Source organism: Meleagris gallopavo, chromosome 2 (genome assembly GCF_000146605.3).
Source record: "Meleagris gallopavo isolate NT-WF06-2002-E0010 breed Aviagen turkey brand Nicholas breeding stock chromosome 2, Turkey_5.1, whole genome shotgun sequence".
NCBI classification, from domain to species: Eukaryota; Metazoa; Chordata; class Aves; order Galliformes; family Phasianidae; genus Meleagris; species Meleagris gallopavo.
Genome location: NC_015012.2, coordinates 79,519,319 through 79,538,362, shown reverse-complemented (window position 1 = coordinate 79,538,362; position 19,044 = coordinate 79,519,319). Strand labels below are relative to the sequence as shown.

Below are 19,044 nucleotides of genomic sequence, written 5' to 3'. Positions count from 1 at the left end.
GCGGGGTGCCCATCCGCCTCCTCCTTAGCGCTGTAGTTGACCGCCATGGCGTCGCCCACCGACACCGCCGGAAGCCCCGCCCGCGAACCCACCACGTGACCGACGGACGCCGCGCCTGCGCTCTCGGGGGACGGCGCGCGGTTGATGACGTAACCTTCGCGTCCCGGTAGAAAGGGATCGCCGAGACGAAGCTGCGCATGCTCAGAGCAAGAGCGGTGTCTGCACAACGGAAGGACACAATCTGTGAGCTCATTGTCTCCTTCCGCCTGGTCGGAGCGGAAAGCGCATGCGTAATGTCATCGGGCGCTTTTCCCGCTCCCCTTGTCCACCCTGTTTCTGCGCATGCTCATGTTCAGCTGCTCGTTATGAGTCCGCTGGTTGGAATTATAGAATGGCCTGGGTTGAAAAGGACTACAGTGATCATCGAGTTTCAACCCCCCTGCTATGTGCACGGTCGCCAACCACCAGACCAGGCTGCCCAGAGCCACATCCAGCCTGGCCTTGAATGCCTCCAGGGATGGGGCATCCACAATCTCCTTGGGCAACCTGTTCCAGTGCGTCACCACCCGCTGAGTGAAAAACTGCCTCCTAATATCTAATCTAAACCTCCCGTCTCAGTTTGAGCCCATTCCCCTTGTCCTATCACTATCAACCCTTGTGTGCACGTGTATTTCTGAGCATCTGCTTTGTCCAGAGGGGTACAGCTCAAGGCAACACAGTGTTGAAATTGTGTATTTCTCCTCCTGCTGGTGCTTTCCTTTTAAAGTTCATTTAGTGAGGGCTGGGGTGGTCAGCATGGCCAAAACCTAGCTGTCAGCAAGCAATGATGTTTCTTTGTGATTTTAGAAAAATGTAATTAAATGAGTTTCTGAGCAGCCGAATCTAACGGTGTCCCTTGCAGTGCGGTTGGACTCGGTGACCTTCAAGGGTCCCTTCCAATTCAACTGATTTTATAGTTCTATGGATTTAATGTGTAATCAATTCTCTTTGACTGCATAGGGGGACAATTTCCCAAAAATGAAGTGGGATAATCAAATACACCAACAGGGAGCGCCGGGGAGGCAAGCATCTGGTGAGGAGCAGCGCCGTGGGGCTGTGCAGGCTCCTGCCTCGCCACAGGCAGCACAGGAAGCTCAGAAACACTATTATTATTATTTTTTTTTTAAAGCATCTAAAATTTGAGAATGATTTTGGGCTCTAAGCAATTGTCTAGGGCCCTAAAGTGAGTCACATTCCTTGTGGCATATGTGCTGCAGCTGTATCTCATTCCTGATGTATCCCTCTGAGCTTCTGGCAGTGAAGCCCCTTCCCCTGTTATAACCCTTTTCTCTATTATCTTTTGTCTTCTGTCATCAAGCCTGGCGACTTGTGCTCCCTCAGCCTCCGAGACAATCCAGTGAGGGATCAGAACTGCATGTAAACCTTTGCTGTGAGGTGGCAGGAAGTTTCCTTGGATGCTGCCAGGTTCAAGAGGGCCCTTTTGTCCTCTGCATTTTATTGACTACTCATGGAAAAGCATCATGTTCCCTCCATGCCACTGTGTCACCTCCTGGACACTCAGCATCTTCATGGCCTCCATCAATGAAAGATCACCTTAGTGCAGCCATCACAGTAGCCTGATGGAAAGGCATCCCTCCATCTGTGCAACGACACAGAGGACACCACAGGGCACCATGTTTTGCAGTCCTAATTGGGTTGGTGCTGGGAACTTTGGCACGAGGTTCATCAGGTGGGGCCTGCTGTCATATGGCATGAGAACCAAATACACCTTCTACTTCTATGTACAGGTGGTTACACTGGGCACAAGCTGTCAGCTCTTGGGGAATCTTATTTCCATTCTTTAGAGAAATAAAGAATATCAGCTTGAATACTGATATTTAAGGGCAACTAAGCTGGCGAGGAGTCTGAAGCACAGGTCTCACAGGGAGCAGCTGAGGAAGCTGGGATGGTTTCATCTGGAGAAAAGGAGGCTCAGAAAAGACCTTATTGCTCTCTACAGTCACCTGGAAGGATGCTGTGCCAAGGTGTTTGCCTCTTCTCTAGGCAATAGCAATAGAATGAGAGGGAATGGCCTCAAGTTGTACCAGGGGAGATTCATGTTGCCTATTAGGAAGAATTTCTTTTCAGAAAGAGTGGATTGAACTGCATTGGAACAGGCTGCCCAGGGAGGTGGTGGAGTCACTGTTCCTGGAGGTGTTTAAGGAAAATGTAAATATGCTACTTGGGGATTTGCTTTAGTGGGTGATACTGGTGGTAGGTGAATGGTTGTATTAGATGATTTTAGAGGTCTTTTCCAACATTAGTGATTTTGTGATTCTGTTATATCTCTGTTTTACTTTATTGCCTGTAAGCTAATGTCTTGGTTGAATATTATTGCACAAGTTTATGTTAAGGCAAATTCATTTATATCCAAACAAGTACAACCTACAAAGTTCACACTCATGAAGTTTTACACTGAGGTGCTGTGCAATATAGTGCACTTCAGATTGATTTGTGTGCAGTCATAAGAAAAACAGATACAGAACAAAAATTACTAATAAAAATATACATTCATAGTGATCCTTTTTAATATGTGGGAAGGTAAACTAATTTATTAGGACTTTATTTTGGCAGCTGCGTTGGTGGTATAGTGGTGAGCATAGCTGCCTTCCAAGCAGTTGACCCGGGTTCGATTCCCGGCCAACGCATACCAAATTTTTGCAGACAGCTTTCTCTTCAGTCCTTCTACTTGCAGAACTGGGATCCAGGCAGAAAGAGAGAAGATCAGACCAGTTGAATGAATTGAATGGATGCATGATTGATGTCATGCCCAGGGCTTTGGGTTCTGTGACCTACGACAAACCTTAAACTGGGAAAGTTGATATAGGATAGGACACAACTGACCAGGAGGAGTACAAATATACTTGGCAGCAAGTTGGTATGGCTCATCACCAGGATTTTAAAGTAGATTTGGTGGGGATGTACTGCTGAGTAACAGAGAAGACTCAGGGAACACTGTCACTTTAGGAAGCAGTGGCGGGGATAACTTTGGATTTGTCCCAGAAGTTTGTGGGAGGGCTCTGCCCAGAAGGTAACATGGCCAAAAGCCCAGCTGAAGTGCCTCTGTACCAATGCACTCAACACGGGAAATAAGCAAGAGGAATTGCACACTATGGTGCAATTGGAAAACTACTATCTTATTGCTATCATGGAAACATGATGGGATGAAGAAGCACGTAACTGGAATGTCATGATTGAGGGCTATGAGCTTTTTAGAAGGGATAGGTGAGGTAGGAGGGGTAGGAGAGTTGCCCTCTGTGTTAAGAAGTGGAGTGGAGTGTGAGGAGCTGCCTCAGAGAAACAGTCATAAAAAAGTTGAGAGCTTGTGGGTTAAAATTAGAGACTGGACTAATAAAGGGCATCTGGTGGTCAAGATCTACTACAGGCCATCTGATTGAGGCCCCCTTCTTGCTTCATCTACAAGAGACATCATGCTCATAGGCTCTCATTCTGGTAGAGAAATTTGCTGATGACACCAAGCTGAGGGGTGCAGTTTACACAATAGAAGGGAGGGACATGGACAAGTTCTAAAAGCAGGAACATGAGAACCTAATGAGGTTCAGCAAGGCCAAGTGCATGGTGTTACACTTGGGTTGAGGCAATTATGAGTATAGACTGGGAGAACTCAGTGAGAGCAGCCTTGCAGAGAAGGACTTGAGGGCCCTGATGGACAAAAAGCTGATTTCAAGCATATTAAACCCGCACAAATATTACAAAAATGACTGTACTGTAGTTAATCTAAAAGACCATCAATTGGCATTTACTTTTTAATTGTATTTCATTAACTCTCCCTGAACGATCTTCTTCTGGCACTTACTCTATCACATTGTCTTCTCATTTCTAGGAAAATGATGCTCTTTAAAATAAAATCTAAAGAAATAAAACTTCATGCTGTTATAACCACTAATACAGAGAATAGTCAATTAAGGCAAATAAAACTGTCAAACAGATTAATTCAATCAGCGAATCTACATAGCTGTAAACAAGCATTACTGTAAAGCATTCAACATAAAACTAAATGCTACTGTTCAGAGAAAGAGCTAACACTGAGCATTGCACAGTAGAAAGTGGAGTGTTCAGGGAAGTAACCTCCATTTTCTATTTCTATCATCTTTTCTACATTACAGGTTGTTCTACAAAACAAAGTTTTATCTCCTCCTTGTGTCCAACTGTTTTTCACAACGAGGCAAATGGAGCACAGTGTAGAAGAGTCTTTCTCTAGAAGTCAAAGTATGTCAGATTTTTTAATAGATGTCATATCTTATCACCTGTAGTTATACTAAAATAGGGCTTTGAAACCTCTATAGGCAATTACAGTATTTTAAGGGAAACGCAGATCATTCACTGATTTTCCATTGCTTAAAAGTTACTGCTCTCTGTAGTCCAAAGTGGCCTTTGCTTTGTCTTATCATGAAAGCACTTCATGATTACTTCCTTTTTAATGGTAATAATTGTAGAAATTCATCCCATTTTTAATCTACATTATTACATCTCTTCCTGAGTGTCCCCAGAGTATCAGCCAATTATGTGGCTAATGCACTTTCTTAATTTGTTTTAGATGCAAATCCAGATTTGGTAATGTGCAAAATGGCCAGGAACATAAATACATAAGATGAAATACACCTGTCAGAGCACCCTTTGCATTCATGAACTTGACTGACTGGATGCCTTAGTGAAATACTTTGCTACCCGCAAAATATCAGAAGAGAATTTATTATTCTATCTGCATAAAACAGTATTGTTGATGCAGTAGTGTGTGTCAGCATTGATCTTTTGTGACCAGGATTGCTATTCTCCTTTAGAGTGCTGCAGTTCATTATCATGCATTAAAAGCTAAATGATTTCAAGTACACCACGACTGTATTAATGCTTTAAACAAACCTTTATTTTTTAAAAGCTTAAAAACTTAATGCATTTGCGAAGCTGTAAATGTCTGTGTATTTGTTTAGGGATCATAAAACAACAGAGGACAGCTTATGCATACACTCATACTGAATCAGCTTTATATTAAAATCCAGACAAGGAAAAATATTTTACTTCTTGATTGGGACTTTTCAAATCCAGACTCAACTTTGAAGTATGACTGTACTTAGATTTTACCCATACGTAAAAGTTCACTTCAGGCCTGTCAGTGTCACTTTCAAGTAGCGGGCAGTTTCATTCCAGGTGAACTCATGGATAGTTCTTGATTCACAGGTGATGTTTTGAAAATGAGAGATTTGGGTCAGTACTACATTCATTCTACTGCACCGCAAATTGAAATGTGGCACACACTAAACATGCTCTGAATTTATTACTCTATGAAAGCTGGAATACCGAACTCACTCTAAAATACTGCTTACAGACACAGCTATGTTTATTGGCACACATTATCAGATGTAAAAAACAAACAAACAAACAAAAAAAACCCACCACAAGCCTCCTTAACAAACTTGGTGTATCAGCTGAAGCTCTGGTGTAGTCAAAAGCTATACCAGGAGATGAGTTTTGCAAGCAGAAACAGCATTTGTTTTGTTTTGATTATCCAGTAGCTCCCTTGCATATCAGCTAACTCTTCCCAGAGCAGATCAGCTCCAAAAAAGTCCATCCAGGTCCCAGAATGTCCTGGTTCTCTAGAATTTCAGTACTAAGTGTAGAGCTCATATCAAGAAGAGCCAACAGCTCCCATGGTTGGCAAGCAAACCCAACCACAAAGATCAAATTGACTACATACCACTGCGTTATTCCAGCTTCAGAGGTAACTGGCCTACTCTTCTCAGTAGGACACTGAATTAATGCACTTTTTCTGGCATCCCACATTGCATCTCCTGCAAGCAATACTGTTTTCTCTTCTAAAAACAGTTTATCCCAGTAGCTTCTACAATTCAAATAACTGTAGCATTTTAAATATGTGCCAACGACTTGATTAAAAACAATTAATTACGAATTGTATAAGAAAAAAACTCACCCTGCAAGGGTTTTATCCAGCTTTATGTGTAGTTCATTCAAACATCATTTTAAGTATAGCTGCCACAGAGCTCTATGGGTGCTATCCGAAAAGCTGCCAGTGTAAAACACACAGTTCACCACATGGCATCTCATCTATACAGTTCCATTAGTCTTGCACTGAATAGTCTGATCGTGTCAAGCAAATGTATCTGCCAATGCAGTGAGAGCACCAGGTTAGAAACCATGATGTCATTAAGCACTTGGTGACAGATCCCTCTTTGTATCACAAGCAGTATTAGAACCAGTTTTACTACGCACATCACTGTGATACCGCAGTGGAAAGCAGTCAGAAAAATTAACTTCCAAAGCTATACATTCTGTCCCTAAACACAAAGACACACAAATACTGCCAACTGCAGAAAATTAATTTAAAATTGAAACACTTGATTACATTTGCATAGTTGTGAAAATTTATTAGTTACAGTGTAATGAAAATCAACTTTTTTTTGGTACAGGCATAAGTAAAAACATACATTATATAGAAAAAAATCACAGCTTTAACAACTGGCTTACATTGTCTAAAATGAGTAAATCTAGTTGTATTTCAAGGCATTGGACTTTATACTTAATTTTATGCCAAACCATCACACAGTGCAAGACATATTCTGCAATAGTAGAAATTCCATACAGCAGTCATCAGAGTATTTAGTCTCACAGAATCATATGGTAGCAAAAAATTGCGCCGAGTATTTTACCATTTAAACAGAAAATACTGTTGAAATTATTTTTTCCTTTCTTTACATTCTCTCCTCTACAAAAATATCAAATTGCAAATTTAACAGTGTATTCTACAAACAAATGCACCACGGACAACAGGAATTGCAACTTTGGGACAGTTACTTTACAAAGTGTATTAAAAAAATAAATTATATAGCAAACAAAATCAAGCACGTGCCTCAGGCTTTGCAAATAAAAGTGAAATTCAGCTGGCAGAAAGACTGCTTCTCTCTCTCTGGCTGTATCAAAATACCGTTCTTAAAGCTCTACCAAGAAGAATACATAAAATCTAATGGAAGCAGTAAATACTCCCATGAATAATCAGTAGCACAAGTGACCCTGGTGTTGATGGTAGAGGGCTTCTACAGTGATCCATCCAACTGGTAAGGAGGGTAGTGCACACAGAAAGTATATTGGGGTGGTAACTCATCTAGAGCTCATGCGTAACTGGTGAATGATGACACTCTCTAAAAGAAAAGAGAGCAAAACATTTGGTTTTATGAAACTGGAAATAAATTACAAGTTACTATAATGAAGAACAATTACATTAGCAAAGTATTTTTCTTCTGGAATAATCTTCTTTCTCTAACATCAGTGTTTGATAAAAAAATGCCCTGTTTAAATGCTGCAGTGGGAAACCTGACTAGTACCATGCTAGGGCTCTGGAGCCCTTGGCTCGCGCCTCAGTGTCAAATCCATCACTTGGAAAAAAAGAATAATACAGCTGAATAAATCAAACCACAGGAACACTAAGGCTCAGCCCCACAGCTGAATCCTGTGGAGGACAATTTGAAGTTGGGTATCTTGAATCCTATCTGAGCAAAATCATCAAAAACCTGCTGGCGATTCTGAAGTTGGGATGAGAAAGAGGTATGTGGTCATTTGTTTTTATCTGAATTTTCCTTAGAATTTGATGCTGCTTTTATTCAGCAAGACTGCTGAATTTTGCTATTGCCTGGAATATAAATTCCACCCATAGTATGCAAAAGGAAGTATTTGCCTTGTCTTTGAAAGGCCCAATTTAGTTTTGTCCTAAGTGTAACACAAGAGCTCTCTGATTAATTTCAAGGTTCTTTTGAAATGCTGACTCACACTTGGTCTTCAGCTTTTCTGTTTAAGTACGCTGCTCCCACAGGCAATTTTTAATAGAAGAATTTAGCTATCAGTCAATGACATTATCTCTGAAAATAGGTATTCTGCACATTTCAAATAATATAACTGCACCAATGCTAACTAGGAATACAGTAATATGCTTTCATAAATACTCATTTTTTAATTGAAATGTTGTTGTTGTTGTTGTTGTTGTTTAAGATTCTTTCCTCCCTTACTGGCCTGAAGATTTTTCAAAAAGTATGCAGCCCAAGAAATTGCACTAACCGTGCCATGATCCCCTTGGACATTTTTGTTGACTCTTTGCCTTTGTCTGCTAATACTTGAAAGGTGTTTAAGTAAGTTATATTAAAAGAAAGGTCACTGCTTTTTGTGCACTCGTTATGCCAGTACGTTGCCACTAGATGGCAGATTCCAGTTAGGATTTTATGTGTGCTGACCCAGAATAGCACAGCTAAGGCAACGTCCAAGGAAATATGGTGTGGCAAATGAAGTAATAGATTTTCCTACATGAAAGCACTTCATTTTTATATAATTTACATTCAGAAATGATTTTCAGGAATATATGTGTGCTTATTCTCAGACATTTGAGCAGTGAATATTAAAGAACCGCAAACTACGGCAAGAAAAAATTACAAGCAGAGCTGTTCTCCAACTTCATGCTCTTGGGGAATATTATGCAAAAAGCTGCATTTAATATCAGGTTATAACATCGAATGAAACATCCCATTCATGTCAATGGGAGTCACATGAATTCTGTATGAAACACTGTTTCTTAATAATCAATTTGGATATGATCAATTTATTCATAGTTTAACAACAAAATTCTAAAAACTAAGCGGATTGTAGAAAATATCATCTTCCTTGTGAAGGCTCAATACTGAATGAACAGCAAAAATACAGTGGGTTTCCAAATCAGCTGTCCTCCTGCAGACTAAATGTAATGACTTTTTAAAAAGTCAGAAAATTATTAAAAACAAATATTTTCCAGTTCTAGTATTTATTTGTTCATTTTTTTCTCACACTCATTTATATGCATGGAACAAGTTGGTTTTTTTTGTGTTTTTTTTTTTTCTTCCTAACAATTTATTTTGCATTATATTGCTACATATAATATGTATATGTATGCATTATGTACATAGAATCATAGAGAGGCATGGGTTGGAAGGGATATTTAAGATCATCTAGTTCCAACCCTCTGCTATAGACAAGGACACCTCCCTCTAGACCAAAACTCAAACTACATACTACATATTACATACTACATATTACATATTACATACTACATTACTGTAGTTACTAGAAGAGGTATTCAAACAGTTATTAAACTGAAACTACAGTAGGGTAGATTTTGTCACAGTTCAGTAGGAGTAACCTCTGTAGGAATATGATATAATTACATATATTTTTCTAGGCTTTTAGGTCTGAATATTTCAAGGAGCTATCAATTCACTTAAACGCAACTGAATTTATTTTAATGACAGGACAAAGATACGTAACCTAAAAATGATCAATCTGATTTTGGTCTCCCCAGTGTAAGCTGGAATACCTCAGGGAAACGCAGCATTAGCAACTGGCCTATCAAAAATACCAATTCTCATAATGAAGCACATCAACTGACATTTTAATGTATGTTTAATGTATGCATGTAAGTTTAATTTTTTCTTACAATATATACAAACAATCAAACGATACAGAAAGTTGCACATCCAAGTGACAAAAGTGAATCATCTATCAGTATTTCTATTTTTATAATCCCATTGAAAAAGTGTTTTTAAAGTGAGGAACCATTCATACCTGAATGATTTGTACCTGAATGATTTGTACCTGAATCTCAGAGCTGACAGCTCTGAATTTGAAAGTAGTTAATCCTCATTGCGTCTTCCAAAAAGCTTTGTAAGGGCAGCATAGGCAGTAATGGAGATCAAAACTCAAGTTAACATCTTCAGTGAGAAATGTTGGATAGAGGTCTGTCAGTGTGCTCAGTCAGAATTAAGGGAAAGAGGGTAACTCACACTGATGCAGGGGAGAAAAACATTCCCCTAAATGAAAACAAGTTCAAAAGATGAGCTCATAGAAACTTCTGTCAGCAAACTACAGGTTTCAAACAGGTTCAATGAAGTTAGCCACTGATGTGTGATAGAACATATAATTGGTCTGAAAATTGTCTTGACTGCTGCAGATTATGCCAAGCACCTGAAACACCACAGGATGGTAGATTGCTTCTTTAAAGACATGACTTTCAGCTTCTGATCAGAATCACAAAATGTTCATGTAAATATTGAACATGTTTTAGAACACATCTAGCACATTTCAAGTAGTAACGTGATTTGGCATCTAGTTGGCATGAATCAACATATTCATGTGACTTCTGAGATTACTCAAATGCGACCAATTTCTATGGTGATGTGTAATTCTGTGGGCATATTAAGAAGAGTCACAAAGTGTTTTGTGCTTTATGAAGAATCACATTAATGGGCATCACAGAAGGGAAAGAAAAAGGGCAAAATAAATAAGAATCTCTGTTTTTCTTCTACTGTTTACTTAGTATGTTTAACAATATGAGAAAGCTCCTCTTAAACATTAGAGATGAAGTTCTGTGCTCCCTCATTTTCAGTCATACTTATGCAAACATTGCTCTGCTCATGACCACATTAGCAATACTCCTTCCGTAACAACATTCAGGTGGCAGAATCTAATCTTGAAAATGCAGCAGAAGACTGTGTTAAGGGTCTAGAACCAAAATCTCACACATCAGTGCATGCTGATTTGTATCTTGTCATGAATGGGCTGGCACACCTTTCCTGTTCTCCTGTCGCTCTACCTAAGCCATATGGGCTGAAATTTTCACTATGGCTTGTATGGCTATGTCAGCCAGAAAAAGGCATTTCTCCACTTCACATTGAAGCCTAACCAAAATAAAAATGTTCTTCTGTTCCTAGTGAGTCTGAACTTAGACTTTCTTTAGCACTAGCATGGGTACAAGAGAAAGAGCTGGTGTGAGAATTTAGGTGCATGCTAACCTTTTTTTCTGTTGCAAGTATGGACATAGATTAGTTAACATCTATTACTGACTTATTTTCTGATTTAAAAGGATGAGGACAGAGATTGCAGCAAGAGATGTTCAGATTAGATACGGCATGTTGAGCAGGAAACCATCTAAACCCAGCCAAGAGGGTAATGCAGAGTACAGAGTTGTAACTTCTGAATCCTGCCGTTCCTCTGCGCATTAGGTGTCTTGCTAAGCCTTGTCAGAGGCTCCTTCCTCTGTTCTGTACTCACAAAGCAGCAGTCATGTCATGAAAAGAGTAGTAGATCAGGCCCTTGGTTTCAATATCCTGAAAATATTTGAAGTGCTTAAAAGTCAATGAAAGAAATGGAAATTTTCACTTACACAGATAGTCCATGAGAGCACTATTTCATAATGTGGGTGCTATAGGTTCAGATTTTGCTTGTGTCTGATGGGACTCAAATCTGCACCTCCTCTCTTTTAAAGACCACTGTATTTACTATTGTTATTCTGAGTTGAGTGCATTTTGCTATTGAAACTGTTCCACTTCACCGAAAAAATCAATACAGGGAAAAAGGAAAGGGAGAGAAAGAATGAGCATGAGTAATTCCTAATGATCACCTGGGCAGAGGATGCTGGTTTTCTGCACTGTAACCCAGTCATGGTAAAATACACATAAAGAAGCCCTGTAAATAAAGGCCCGATTAATTTCCTATGGATTTATGTCTGACAGTTTGATTCTTTGGTGCCTAGAAAAATCTGAGGTCTGAAAAAAGCTTGTCCTTGTGGCATTTCTGACATCACTCTCTTGTGTTTGGTCTTCGATTTTGCTTGAAGGTGAGCTCATGCCGCATTCTTTCACACAGTGGGGTTCTGCTAAGGTCTTGCTCCTCTTCTCAGTCACCCCTTTCATTAAACTTGAAGAACTTCTTATTCTGGGGACCTCTGTTGCTTTGTCAGGTTTGGCCGAAACTGGTGGATGTGTTCAATGTTATTCATCAGAGGACAGATGGAAGGATGGATGAACACAGACATTTCATCTTAGAAGCCTTCTTTTCACAGAAGGCCAGGCTTAAAAGCAGCCTTTGGAACAGGGACCAGAATCTAGGGGAACTTCCCCCTTACTTCAATATCCTGATCACTCAACCACTCTCTTGTTTCTGCTCAATGAATACTGAACTCCTCCATGCAGAACAGCACAGCCTTTAGAGAAGAGAATGAGAATGCCATTGTCAGTCCCTCAGCTGTCGTCAGTGCTTGCTGAATTTGGTGGAGCTGATTGGAATTACCTCAGGAACTGCTGAGAAGAGGGTCCTGAGTCATGCCTTTGAGGGACAGGTTCAATCAAAAGCTTGTTAAAAAAGGAGCACTACTACATATCCCTACGGTATGTGATCTATTACGAGACGTTAATGATTCTACAACCACATTAAAACAGCTACTGGTTCCCCACACCTTCTCCCTTTCTTTTTCTAGCCTAACATCTTGCACCTAGGCTAGGTTAAAATTAGGCTTTTTGTCTGTTGCTAGGTTCCTTTTAGTTTAGATCAGTTCTCCAGGCAAGTTCAAACGCTTGTGACAACTCAAGGGCCAACCAGATGGAAGTCAGTATTATTTTGGGCTGGAGTTGTCAAAGACAAGACTACAACTTCTGACTCTGGTTGGGTATGTCCTGACTTTAAATGATCATGAAATTGTGGCTTTATTTTATGTCCTGAGAGGACATGAATACCTAGAATGTGTATTTCAGTTAGATTCAGAGACTAGTTGGGCCACAACACTGGTAGGCAAGTGCAGCAGCAGAACTTCAGGTAGATCTTCAGCATGTCTCTGGTGCTCAGACAATACCAAGAAAGCTGGGAGCTGAGCTGGAGCATTATGGACTCTATTTAGACTTTGTTGTCTAAATCACCCTTTGGAGCTAACCTACTGAACAGAGAACTTTACTGTAGTCACTAAAAATACAGTCTTCAGATTCAGAAGAAATTCCAATAAAATAAAGACAGTTACGTTTCAACTTTGAAGACTTCTGAACTACAGGCTTTTCTTTTAAAAAAAAATAATAATAGAAGTATCATTATCTTACATTCTTTCTGCCTTTACAAAACAAGAATCTCAGCTCAGTCAAAACATGTTAAAAATGCTGAACACAAAACATGTATCTGTAGCTAACAGTCAAACTAGTTGCCTGATTCCAACTCTCTGCAATTCTGCTGGGTTGGCTATGGAGCAAAAGTTCTTTTTTTTGTGCTGTTCCCAGGAAAAATAACAGCATCCTTGGTCTGACCTGTCTGGAATTTCTCAAATCTGTCTCATATAATCCTTCTGACTCTATAGAGCAGTTCCTAGCTTGTGTCTGCAGTTCTGGTTCAGCTGTGCTAATTTGCGTGTCTTGGATTTCAGGTACTGTAAGTCTGGCTTATTTCTTCAGGTGAATTAGTTTCTCAGATCTTAGGCAAAACAAACCATTTTTTCAGCCACAGGCACACTTAGAACATTGCCCTGGGTAAGGCAATGTTAAGTTAACTAAGGAATAGCTCGTTTCTTTGAAAAAAATATGAAAAGGAAGGCTTAAGCCAGCTGTAGTTCATCACTGTAACCACATTAGCTTGGGGCTCATGTTTGCAGTATTATTTAAATGATTGTTTTGAACTAAAGATTTGTTTGAGTGCCAGTATTTAGAGGGTCTATCCAGCTAAAGGCTCTTAATAAGTTTTCTTCAAACATCTGCTTAAAATTTCTCTTACAAATAGAGCAGTAAGATCTCAGTAACCATTTACTGTCAAACTGAGGCTCTCAACAATTAGTTGAGAGGGTCTAAGCACTTCTGGAATGGTAACTCATATTGCTTGATAATTCCAGTTTCCAAGTGTTATCTGAAACAGTGGGAATTGAGTGCTATGAAAAATCTGAATCTGATTTTCAGGTGCCATAGGAACCAGAACCTTAAAATTAGCAGGTACTGAAGGTGCTGCACAGATGGAAAAAAGGAAGCCTATTTCTTTTTGTGTGACAGCAGCTTTTGTATCACAGACAAAATGTCCTTCATGTTAATAATAAAATGCCAGCTGTATTCTGGGATAATGGCCATATCTGGGTCTTAAATTGGAGAGCACTGCAAAGTGCAGACTGAAGATTAAACATTGTTTGGATTGAATATAATTTTGTCGACCTTCTGTGGTAGATTTTTCCATCAAATTTCTTCTCCCAGACAGAAAGCTATTTAATATTTCACATACTGGTGCATTTTTATTTCCGTGAATTGTATTTATTATTTATTGGTAGTCTTCTTGCTTTTCCTTCTGAAAGCTATTCCTAACCAGTCCTTTACAGCTTTCTGTGGTGGTTGAGGTATACAAGCTTTAAAACTCAAATTTATCAGTCTGCTCAGTTTCTTTTTTGCAACTTTCTTCTGTGAAAATTGATCACTTAAAGGAAATGCCCTTTAATAACTTTAGTGTTATTAAATAAATCATTGTAACAATCATCAGTATCCACACCATTTCCATGCTGGAAAAATTCCTTAAAACATGCTTAAAAATGCAAACATATACATGAAGAAACCAAAAAGAGAGAAGAAAGATGAATCTCCATGGTACTCTGAGGCAGTCTGTACTTAACACAAAATACTTCAAACATGAGAATTGACCATAGCTTAGGTATCAGACCCTTTCTCTTTCCATGACCATACTTGAACTATCTCTTTAGGTAGCAACAGCTGCCACCAGCAATCTGTGTTGACACTCTCTCTAACACATAAGGATGCTTAACAGCTCAAGTTTACCTACAGAGCACAAGTCCATCCACAAGAAAAACTGCAAGCCCAGTGATGTCAACTAAATGACTTGCTTCATAGACTTTCATGGTTTTTGGAGCAGGCACAAATGGACTGTATTGATTGTAGTCAGATCAATGTTTCTCTAAGGCTTTTTTTAAAGAGTAAACACCTTTTGGCCTACTTCCTTCATCTAACCCCAGAGCTGGCAGTCTAAGCCACAGAAGAGAGACTGAGCTGTAAGCACTAACTACAAGTGTATTCAAGTTCTGGAAGAAATACACAGCTGCTTAGTGCTGCTGCTGCCCAAATTGTGCAACCTCCCCATTCCCCTGAATTTTGTCACTGCCTTGAAAATGAAGCTCACGGGAGAAAAGCTGATCTAGATGAGAGATTCCAAGAGAGAAGGCTGGTCACAACCTGTGGTCCTTTCTTTCTGCCTCTGCTGTATGTGAGGCACTAGCTTTTATTGAAATAAAAGCTTAGGTCCCTAGGTACCACAGCATCTCAAAAGTGTGGTTATAAGCAGGTGCTCCACGCAGAAGCCAGGACAGAAAGTGATCTGTTATGCTGGAAGACAGTTGTTTAAAAGTGATCTTCCCTCAGTCTATTAAAAAGTTACCAAGTCAAGCATTAAGAATTCCTAGACAGGATTGATAACTTGAAGTTGCCCATTGTCATTCCCCAGGCTGAATGTATTCCTGAAACACACTGCCTTTTTGATGGTTCTTTTCCTCCTTCAATAAGAAAACAAAAGGATGTTGTTACTCAAGTAGTCATCACACACACTCATTAGTTGGTTGTGAGTGACAGGTGAAGGGCTTCGTTAGTATGGACAATCATGAGCAACTCCACAGACAGGAGGCTGTAGTTCATGGTAGCAGTAACAGCTGCAGAACATACCCCCTGAACCTGCCATCAGCCCTGACCCCCGCCCAGGGAGCCAGAGCCACTGGCTGAAGATTTCTTCAGTTCTATTTTCATAGACTGAGTCTCGGCACGAGGCTCGAATTTTGTCACATTTCCTGCTCCTGAGGCTGCCACTACTGGCTTTCCTGCTTTCATACCTTTTGACACAGGAATACGGGTGGGTGTAGGTCTCAGGGATGACCCATCCTGTGCTGTCTGCAAAAGAGTCACACAGAAAGAGAAATGACATGAACTGAGGACTTTTTCTTCTCACATATTCTCATATATTACACTTTTTACAGTTTCTTCATTTACCACTCAAGAAACAATGTTCTAAATTATGCCTATCAGCAAATAAACTTCACATTTGAAATGTGTCTGTAGCAGATACTACTAGAGCAGGGCCAAAGGTACAAAATCAGAGTGAAACTAGTCTTCCAGAGTTGGGGACCAGCATTTTAGATCAAGATGCCATAAGGATGAGAATCCCTGCAAATCTCTGATTCTGCAGCACATGACAATGCAGGGCTGTGAGCCAAGGCCAAGCTGTCAGACAGGCGCAAGATTAGCATCACATGCGCACGGGCCCTCAAAATAGAATAGCCACATGAGGCTAATTTGCTAATTGCCATATTTTCAGAGCTAGGACAAACTCTCTCAGACACATAAATAAAATTGAACTTTGCTTCCCCTAGTTCAGTGGGCCATGGCTGGGGGTGGTTATTTCTGCACTGGGAAGTACAGGGAATAGGAGGAAGCAAATAGGGCCAAAACAGAGAGACTGGGCCAAGATTTGAACTTCCCTTTCCTGTTGCTGCGGGAGAAAGGATGTGGGAAAGAATTCTCCTTCAGGAGTCACAGCCATAGCTTGCTGACCTCTGCAAAGGCAAAGCTTGCTAGGGCTACCTCAAGGCAGGGCAGACACGACCGTTCTACCAGCTCAGTCTTGGCAACAACCTCCCTAGCACTCTTATGCTCAACTTTGTGGACTTCAGAAGAAGCCGAGAACAATGTTTAATATTTCTTTATCCTAGAGGGAAGCCAGCTGAGGACCCAATCCCCCTGCCTGGAGCTGGCATATCTAACACAACAGCTGCCACAGATCTGTGCCCAGCTACAGTGCCAGTCACAGGCCAGGCAGGCCTCCTACAGCTCTGGGGCTGGCAACCCATATCCATGTTTAGGCAACTGAATTTCACTGTGTAAAGATACAAGGAGCACTAGGATGGGACAAAAAGATTCAAAGAAGATAACACATCTTCTCTGTCCAGATAATGTTGGCCAAAACTGGAAGCTACCCCTTACAGACCATGACCTAAAAGAAATACTTGTAATCATGACAGTTCCAAGAGAAAAATGTCTTCTACCTTCTGCAGCATGCAATGTAGAGACAAATATTAACAATGAAAACTTATGCATCTCTGTTGCAAGTCAAGTTTGGCTTTTTATATTTCAGATAATCAGTGAAGACGTTGTTCTCACAAAAGAGAACGCCTTTCGTGAGATTCAGAAATCCTAGCTAGAACTACCTGATAAATGACTAAACTGTGCAACTTATAGCATATAAACAAAATAAACTTCTGAAGAAGATTGGATTAGAGGACCATGTCAATTCTAACACATTCATTTACTTTAGAGTGTTTTTAAAAATGCTCCACGAAGAAGCATTTTTCTCTCTCAAAGTATTTCCAGCCAGTAGCATCAGAGCCTCCTGTCTGCACCCTGAGTATTCAAAGGAAAACCATTCCTTAATCTTCTAAGAACAGTTCAAAACCCTATGTGTACACACACACAAAAAAATCACAATTGGAAAACTTGAATGCTGTCTGCCTGGTAGGAAGGAAGCCATTTTCAATAACTAAAAGCAACATTTACAATAGTAGTCTAAAGGCTAATATGGAACTCACATGTAGATGTCAAAACAAGTTAGGCCCATACAATTCTGTAGGGCAAAACATGCAAATGCATTCCATCAGCCTTGGAAAATATGTCAACATCCCAGGGAACCCAAATGACAAACATCTTGTGCTCTCTGAAAGAACTCCGCAGTCTGTAAACATGAGGCAATCAAATGAAGTAGCTGGAATCCCAGGCATTTCTTCAGCTTTATTCGCATGTAAATTATTAACGAAGGATTTGGGTGCTTTCAAGTTACTCATTTCAAGCCTAAATCGCTGGAAATCACTGTGAAAAGAACTCTAACTGGCTTTAAATTTTTTTTTCAGTTTCCTTCATTACGGCATACAAACATGTTGATTCTATGGAAGCTAATGCCCACTTCGCAGGCAGCTGCAAGAGCATTTTGTGTTTGTTAAGCCAAGGGAAAACAGCAGAAATGTAGCTCTTCTGCAAGTCATCCCCTTTGGCAGGGTAGCAGTGAAAGCAGGCAAGTGACATGTTACTCTTCAGCAACGTCTCAGGCAGAAAACACATACAAACGTCTGCCTCTTGATGATTCCTTCAGAGAGCCAACCTGCAAGCAATCCCCTCCAGCCCTGTGTGTTCATAGGCTGTATCTTTTCTTCTGGTTGATTGAGAGCAGGAATGTTCTCAATTCCGATGCAGCCAGCAGGGACGGCTTCACAGGATGGCAGGGTGAAGTGAAGTTACCTGGTTCTAGAGCTGGACGTATGTGCTACTGGAACACTACAGTCAACTTTATTGTATTTGAAGGAGAGAGAGTATTCACGTATATGATCGCTTTTGGAATATTTTAATATCAAAGGTGTGTTTTCCGCATTTGTTCTTGATCAGATCAGAGACCAGCTTGCCCTAGACAGAAACAGTTCAATTCCCTGGCTCACATAAAAGCATCTATTGCAATTTGAGATGCTGTGGGCTATTCAAGCTATCTGCACAGGGCCAGGTGATAAGAGGGGATCTAATGAGACCTGCAACCTCTGATAAAGCAGCTGGAAGCTAGGTAGGGTACTTGAGAGTGCTTAAAATAACACAAAGGAAGTATGTTTAGGTGACTAAATCATGAAAGGCAGTTACAATCAACTGGAAGCTTAGGGGTGGGTTTGGGTTTTGAAATCCAAGTAGTTTTAGTTATATGTTAAACACTGAATTCAATCTAACTGGGATAGCCTCCATCACATCAGCATGGGACTGAAGGATGCAACAGAACTCCTGCCTTGGAGGTCCAGGGAATCTAAACAGAGGTTGTAAGAAGGGAACAGACTCTTTAGTGGGGATCTGTTGTGATAGGAAAAAGGGAAGTGGCTTCAAACTAAAAAAGAGAAGCATATAAAGAAAAGGTTTTTTTACAATAAAGGTGATGAGGCACTAGAATAAGCTGCCCCAAGATGTGGTGGGTGCCCCATCCTTGAAGACATTTAAGCAAGACCAGGCTCTGAGCAACCCGATTTATCTGTAGATATCCCTGTTCATTGCAGGGGAGTTGGACTAGATGAAATTGAAGGGCCCTTTCCAACTCAAATGAGACTGTGATTCTATGAGTGTTTAATCAATGGATATACAGATGGGGGGTGTG

The 19,044-nt window shown here is 40.3% G+C and overlaps 1 long non-coding RNA gene and 1 other non-coding gene across 2 annotated transcripts; one reads left to right on the top strand and one right to left on the bottom strand.

The window, feature by feature from the left end:
- Window positions 1–2,615: 2,615 nt before the first annotated feature.
- On the top strand, window positions 2,616–2,687 carry TRNAG-UCC. The gene has a single exon. It is a non-coding gene; the product is annotated as a tRNA-Gly (tRNA).
- A 3,727-nt stretch (window positions 2,688–6,414) lies between these two features.
- LOC104909916 lies at window positions 6,415–17,468 on the bottom strand. The gene is made up of 2 exons (XR_792682.3): window positions 15,543–17,468; window positions 6,415–7,211 (listed from the first exon to the last, which is right to left on the bottom strand). It is a non-coding gene; the product is annotated as an uncharacterized LOC104909916 (long non-coding RNA).
- Window positions 17,469–19,044: the final 1,576 nt, after the last annotated feature.